We start from the raw sequence: 8,106 nt of genomic DNA, 5'->3' as shown, positions 1-8,106 counted from the left end.
CCCTGTAACACCCCTCGCAGCACTTTCCAGACTTGTGCTGACATTCTGAGGGATTTTTGAGAACAGCTCCCACCAAGCCTCCAGCTCCTGCATCACTTTCCCTTAAGGGAATAGAGAATATTAATATATTTATAAACATTCTTCTTAAGCAAAATGTGGCAGAGTTTACTCAGTTTGCTGAAATGCAGTTTGTTGAAAAAATGTATAAGGTTGGATAACATGTAAATCTTGTTTGAAGTCTTTTTGTGATTCTTTTGTGATCCTGCAACAAGGTCCTGTTGAAAGTGTCTCTCCCTGACCTGTTTTAGGGAAAGCTTATACCCTGTGTAAAGCCTTTGGTTTATGCCCTTACCCTGGCAACTGTTTATGGGATTAAGATCAGGGGAAAATCTGAGTAAATTGCATCGTTAGTCATGACCTCTGCCTTCCTGCTCACCAACCTTGGGTCCCAGTCTAGAACTTCAGCAAATCCCAGACACATTCCCCAAGAGCACAATCACAATTTAGCTGCCTGCTCCCCACCCCATCACTTCTTTGAGAATGTTCGATCAGTCAGAGGAAGTGGTCTTTTATTATAAGTACCAGGTTGTAGGTACGGTGGATGGGGCATGTTTCTACAGAAGATTTTTAACCTGCAGCTCTTTCCTCAAAACTTTGGAATAGTTCAATGAATGGAATAACTGCCAAATCACTGGTTGTATGTAAAGACCATTATGGATACTCATTATTTATGTCTCCCCAGGTGGGCTGTGAACTTTAATTTAGGGCAAAGGGAACAGAGTAATCAACCAGTGTCTTAGTACATGATTTGGCTCATAGTAGGTACTAAATGTATATTATTAATGAGAGAATAAATAAATCTATCCACACGTATACCTAACAGTGGATTCCTTATTTCCCACACCTCCAGACCTCGCTTTAGGAACAGCCCTAATGAGATTTAAGCTATGGATATGCCTAAATATGTATATTGTTAGTTTGGTAGTAACTTGACTGTTGATTTCATTATGTAGATTTTTTTGTTCCATGTGAACTTTTATTACAATGTAAAAGATCAAACCCAAAGTAATGAAGGTTTTCTTTTCCTGAGAAAAGGACCCCGTGGTCATGTTTGGATCTTCAGTTGTCCTATAACACATGGCGGGCGCATTATCCATTCCCTAATGTGAACAAAGAACATTTAATCTCTGTGAATTCCAGCTGTCCTGTAATTGCACAACTGCAGGGAGCAAACTTTTGACCCAGGGCAGGCAATGGTGGAGGCAGACATGGTGGATATGGCTGTGAGGGTTTGCAGCTGTCATGGTTGGGGTCTTCCAGATGGTTCCCACAGCACCAATCCCTGTGTGAGAATCTCACTTAAAAGCTGGAATGTTCACAAAATACTCTGTGAACACCAGGAAAGTAAACAGATGGCCAGCTGGTTCTCAGAATTGCCCAAACCCAAGCTCTAGCCTTAAAATTGATCTTTCAATAGGATAATATTTGTTTTAAAACACACGTGCAAGGGGCGCCTGGGTGGCTCAGTTGGTTAGGCAACTGCCTTCGGCTCAGGTCATGATCCGGGAGTCCTGGGATCGAGTCCCGCATCGGGCTCCCTGCTCAGCGGGGAGCCTTCTTCTCTCTCTGACTCTCTCCCCTGTCATGCTGTTTCTCTCTCTCTCTCTCTCTCTCTCAAATAAATAAAATCTTAAAAAAAAATACACGTGCAAAATAAACCTAGATACATCTCTTATGCGTGTATGTACGTACACCAAATGGAATAGCGGTTACCTCTGAGGAGAAACTGGAGGTTGGAGGGCAGTGAAGAACTCTGGCTTTAGATTTAGTATTTGAATTTATGTAAGAATGTATTCATATATTATTGTATGATTTAAAAATAATTAGAAGCAACTATATTCATGCTCTAAACACTGCTCCTTCTTTAATAGCTCCCTACTGGGGGCGCCTCGGTGGCTCAGTCTGTTAAGCATCTGCCTTTGGCTCAGGTCATGATACCAGAGTCCTGGGATGAAGCCTCCCATCACTGGGCTCTCTGCTCAGCGGGGAGCCTGCTTCTCCCTCTGCTCTGCTTGTGTTCTCTCTCTCTGTCAGATGGATAGATGAAATCTTAAACAAACAAACAAAAATAGCTCCCTACTGTCTACAAGCTAAAGTCCCAGGTCCACAGGCAAGAGCAGATCTGGCTCTCTCAAAGGGCACCCAATACCCTATGAGGTCTCAAACCTCTAAGTGTTTATATATATACTCTTCCCTCCACTTAGAATGCCTCTTCCACCTGACCCACCAGAGTGAATTACCTCTATTTTACCCCCAGAAACCATCGATGTGTGAAAAAATGAAAGAGAAATGAAACACTTAGTTTTTCACAGTAACATCAGTTCTTGGAATACCATCCTTTAAAGCTGCCCAGGATACATTTGACTACAGAGTTATATATCAAATTATGCTGAGACCCAAGACTCAAAATGAAGGCTGTTTCCTTACTGCCAGACCCAGTCTGTGTCACATACATGCCACACTGGATTATAGTGATCAGACACAGAGTGGGGATTCTGGAACTGCCCAAGAAAGATGCTGACATGTGTATTCTGTAGCTTACTACCTATCAAACAAAGGTCCTATCAAACAAGTTATATACAGTCATTTATTTTTTAGAACTTGTTCTGTTTTTTAAGATTTTTATTTATTTATTTGAGAGAGAGCTTGAGCAGGAAGGGGGAGGGGCAGAGGGCAAGGGAGAAGCAGAATCCCTGCTGAGCAGGGCCCCAGACATGGGTCTTAATCCCAGGACCCTGGGATCATGACCTGAGCTGAAGGCAGACACTTAACCAACTGAGCCACCGAGGCGCCCCCCCAATCAAACTTTAAAAGCAGCCTGCACACAAAAATGCCTCTCTATGGAAACAATATTTTACCTTCTTAGTTAATGTTTATCCATTGTTAACTTTTTAATATAAAAGTTCCTAAGCAAAGGTAACACATCTTCTTTTATCATCTGACAACTTAGCATCTCATTAATGTTTCTTCTGTAAGTAACAATGTGATAATCTATCTTCTGGAAGAAAAATTACAATAAAGAATCCTGGAAAACAAGAACAGTACTATTATACTACAAAATAAAGCAGCTGTTCTCTGTAGGGTTCTAGAAAACTTTATGAATTCTTAGAGCTAATAAAAACCACAATTAAATAGTAACTGAGAAAATCTTTTTGAAAGAAATTGTGTAGCATAGTGCCTGCATATTAAAAGGCACTCAGTTAGCATGGGCTCCCACTTCTTTGTCTCTGAGCACCAAAGCCTGATCAGGGATAAAAACATTTGCAAATAGAGGCAGGGTAGGAAAGTGGTTAGGCCCACAGACTGGTGTCAGACCAGTGGAGTGTGAACTCCATATCTACCACTTAGTAGCTATTTAATGTTCTGGGGAAATGAGGATGGAGAACAATATCTGCCTCACAAGGTTATTTGTAATGATAAAATGAGATAGTTCAGGTCAAGTCCTTGGAAACGTGGCTAGCACTCAGTAAATGTTTAGCTAATAACAATGCTTTTGAGAACCTACTGTGTTCCAGGCACTGTGCTAGATGCATTACATATATATATTCCTCATGACATCCCTTGCCAAGTAGGTACAATTTTCATTTCATAGATAAGGAAATGGATTTAGAGAGGGTGAGTAAGCAGCTTAGACTTAGGGTCAGTGGCAGGGCCAGGGCTCATGCCATGATTGTTGAAATAAGTGTCTACCTTTCAAAATCTTCTATCTTCACTTTGAAATTGTTTGATGAATATTAAGAAAAGTGGTGAAAAGTTTGTACTGTCTTAAATACAAAGTATAAAACAATAAACACCTTTCGGCAGCCATTCTCAAGAGCTCGATTTAATGCTCAGGCAAACTTTTGTCACCCAAACCAAACCACGAGTAAAATTCTTTTTTTTAACAGAATTTACTGTGGTCTTGAGGTTCTAATCCTAGTATTGTCACTAGCTAGCTTTTGCTAAGTCCCTGTTTCATCATCTCTTAAATGAAATTTTGAGTTACTAAAATCATAGAACCTTTCCTACTCTAAAATTCTTTCCTTCCTGTTGGTCTAAAGGCATCTCAGCAAGCTCTTGCTGCCATCCAGAGGAGAAAATATTGTTGCAGGCTCAAAGAAGGCATTTTAGCAGTATTAGACTGTGCTGACAATAATGTCTAGAACTTACTGAGTATCTACTATGTGCCAGGTAGTTCCTTGGGCATATTCTATGTGTATTTCTATTCTGCAAGGTAGGTATTACCCATGTCTTAAATTGAGAAATAATTAAAGAATTTAAGTAACTTGTCATAGGGCACCCAACTTTTAATAAGTAACTGAATTCCATTTTGAGTCTGATTTTTTTCTGCAATGACAGGAACCAAAATAGAAGCATCTTGCATAAGGAGGCAATGTTTTTGCAAATCCATCCTTTCAGCCAGAGCACAGAATAGGCTGTGTTCCTGGGAGGACCCTGGACCTAGGGGTCAGCACGTAGTTCCATGCGCACCTCTTAAGCTAGTTAAAGCTGTTACTGCTCTAGCATAAAAATTACTTGTTGAGTGTGATAAAATGCAGAGTCCCATGTCGAGAGACTCTGATTTAAGAACTGGAGTTGGGCTCAGGAATCTACATTTTGGGGCGCCTGAGTGGCTCAGCCAGTTAAACATCTGACCCTTGATCTCAGCTCACGTCATGATCTCAGGGTTGTGAGTTCAAGCCCAGTGTTGGGCTCCATGCTGGGATGGAGCCTACTTAAAAAAAAAAAAAAAGGAATCTACAGTTTATGTATGTATGTATGTATGTAATCTACATTTTATTTATTTATTTTTCAGGAATAATGTTAGAGTAATAAAGTTTTTTTTTTTAATTTTATTATGTTATGTTAGTCACCATACAATACATCATTGGTTTTTGATGTGGTGATCCATGATCCATTGTTTTTTGTATAACACCCAGTGCTCCATGCAATACGTGCCCTCCTTAATACCCATCACTGGGCTAACCAATTCCCCCTCCCCCCTCCCTTCTAAAACCCTGTTTGTTTCTCAGAGTCCATAGTCTCTCATGGTTCATTGTAATCTACATTTTAAACAGGTATTCCAGGTGCCTCTGGCTTAGCTGAGAAACACTGCTCAATCATACTGGATTGTGGTTTCCATAGGGGGCCTGAAGCTGGAAATATGGTTTCCTGAGGCCTAGCGAGGATGTGCACCATTTACCTTTTCAAAATGGGCTGCCAACTGCAGATGGCATTACTAAACCTGGTGTTTCCCTCCAGGCCCAAGATGGGCTTGAGGCTCTCTGGATGGGAAACTGCCCTCTCTGAGATGGGTCTTGCACTCTTGCCTCACGATTTCATGGATATAAAAGGTATTTCATAGTATACCAACCATGCCAATCATGATATCCAGCTTCCCTTTCCAGCTCACATAGCCTCACCCACAGCCCCTTACTCGGCATTAGGTAGTGTTTTTTGTGCAGGTAAAATCATGGGGACTGGACTGGGTCTTGACTCACAGTCTGGCCAAGGGCTAGAGGGGGTCTGGCATCAAAGATTCTGCCCAGCAAAGGCCAATGGTAATCAAGTGAAACAAGACAGGTTCTGCCCAGAATGTGGGGTGGTAGACCCGAGACCGTTCACCACTAGGTAGTAAGAGATCAGAAGGGATCAGCAAAAAGCTGTGCCCTCAGTGAGGTTCTCCACTCCCCGTGGCGGTGTCTGAATGGGCATTTCCTTAGGTCCCCTGCAATCATCGCTCCTGCACACGCAAGCTCCTAGATGGCACTGATTTGCATTCCCTCTGAATTCCATAACATGACCTTAGCCCCTGAAGGGGGAAGTAAGCGCCCTGTGCATATTAACTGAAAAACAATAGCAAAAAGGCACTTTCACACAGTCACTGATTCTCAAAACTATTTGGGGAGTGTTTTGTTTTTTTTTAATCTTTAGCCCCATTTCACATATGAGGAAACTAAAGTTCAGTGAGGTTAAGTGACTTGTTAGAGACCAAAGAGCTAATCAGTGGTGGAGCCAAAACTCTCCATCAGAATATAATACCTGAACGATAACCCACATTCTCACTTCTGTAGCAAACATCTTGTAAATTCTTTTCCCCTCCCCATAACTGCAGCTATAGTTCAGATCCTCAGATTCCTAACTTCCCACCAGATCTTCCCGCCACAATTTTTACCACTTTACCTTCCACCCCACTACCAAAGTTACCTCTCCAAAATGCCAGTCTGGTCGTCACTTCCCTGATTATTGCATGGAAGACAAAGACCCAAAGTCTCATGGTTTTCCAAGTCCTCGGTGACGTGGCCCTCCTGTCTTGCTCTTCCAGTCTTGTCTCCATCCACCCTATTCCATACATGTCACTTCTTCCATTTGCTCCCAAACACTGCTCTTTTTCCCCGTGTTTAACATACTGTTTGCTGCTCTTCCATGATCCACTGTTAGCTTTTTCCCAGCCAGGAGCATATATATCTGTAGGCATGTAAATAGCTCATACGTTGAAGAGAAAGCATAGCAAATTTGTGGATTAAAGAATGATACTAAAAGGCTATCATGCTCCCACCATCCAGTTAAGAAACACATTTCCATAACCCCCTATGAGATAGCGTTCTTTTATGCCTCTAGGCCTGTGTACACGCTAGAATGCTTTAGTCTGCATGGTGAACTCATCATCATTTGGAACCTCAGATTCAGCTTTACCTCCTCTAGAAAGCCTCCACTGAATCCTTAAGTGAGACTGAATGCTTCCATTATGCCTCCATTATGGCATTCATAACAGTATTATATTTGCTTACATGTTTGCCTCCCCAGTAAATTAAAGATACCAAGTATTATTTAATCTGTGAATCTCCAGCAAGCAGCGTAAAGGCTGGTAGCACAGCAAGTGTTCAGTAAATAGGATGGATGTCTATACAACCTGGTTTGCCTGAGAGTCCTGTTTGTTTTTCTTAAGATTTTATTTATTTATTTGACAGAGAGAAACACAGCGAGAGAGGAACACAAGCAGGGGGAGTAGAAGAGAAGCAGGCTGCCTGCAGAGCAGGGAGCCCCATGTGGGGCTCGATCCCAGGACCCTGGGATCATAACCTGAGCCGAAGGCAGACGCGTAACGACTGAGCCACCCAGATGCCCCAGAGAGTCCTGGTTTATGCCTGTTGTACAGGAGTAATTATTATAAGTGCTTCCTTTACTCATAAATGTGCCTAATTTAGATGACCAATTATATGATCACCCTATCAATAAATGTGAAATGGATGAATTAATGAATGGAAAAAGATTTTTACTGATAGAATCTAGGCAGGAAGAGCCGATATGTAAAGATTTTCAAAAATTCCACAGCTGGCCGCTATGCCTTTCCTGCCCCAGAAGTGCTTCACTCTCTCAGAGACAGAGATGAGTTTGCAAAGACCAGATGCTCAATAACTTTTATTGCACAATTAAGTTGAAAAATGTTAGCATATCCCTACATTAAGAAAACCTAGATGTAAAATATGAATTTATAGTACAGATTCATGTGACAGAGATGATTAAATATTATGTATGTTTTACTACTTTATGAGAACTAGATGGTAGATAAATTTAAAGAGCTGACTTTACTGCTTATGAAAAATCAGAAATGTAGATTAAATACTGCTGAAATGATAGCACAGTCAATGGGAACATATGATCTAAAAAATTTCATAGATGCACTTTTTTAAAGGAGCCTCTATTCAGTAGGGGTGTATGTGTGTGTGTGTCCATACACACTAGTTACTAGTTAGTTGCATTTGCTTTTAGGGAAAGATAAAATCTCCTTGAGTTTCACATTATAAACAAAAAATTTATTTAAAGCTCTTTTTGTTATTCAAATAAAAAAAGTGAGTCTTAACTACTGTGAAAACAAAAAATGGGAAGTGAGGTAATACATCTTTTTGATAATAATCTTTCCTTCCCCTCCAACAGTGTCATCTTCTTTGAAAGTCAAGGTAATGGGGCGCCTGGGTGGCTCAGTTGGTTAAGCGACTGCCTTCGGCTCAGGTCATGATCCTGGAGTCCCGGGATCGAGTCCCGCATCGAGTCCCGGGATCGAGT

At 41.3% G+C, this 8,106-nt stretch overlaps 1 protein-coding gene across 5 annotated transcripts in view; it reads left to right on the top strand.

The window, feature by feature from the left end:
* Positions 1–8,106, top strand: part of SLC51B (SLC51 subunit beta) — a 52,180-nt gene that overhangs the window by 971 nt on the left and 43,103 nt on the right. The window lies entirely within an intron of this gene.

This window comes from Mirounga angustirostris, unplaced genomic scaffold (assembly GCF_029215605.1).
Source record: "Mirounga angustirostris isolate CCGP_5_RB_7025 unplaced genomic scaffold, mMirAng1.0.hap1 SCAF_9, whole genome shotgun sequence".
NCBI classification, from domain to species: domain Eukaryota; kingdom Metazoa; phylum Chordata; class Mammalia; order Carnivora; family Phocidae; genus Mirounga; species Mirounga angustirostris.
Note: the sequence above shows the minus strand (reverse complement) of the source record. Positions and strands in the feature narration are given on the sequence as shown.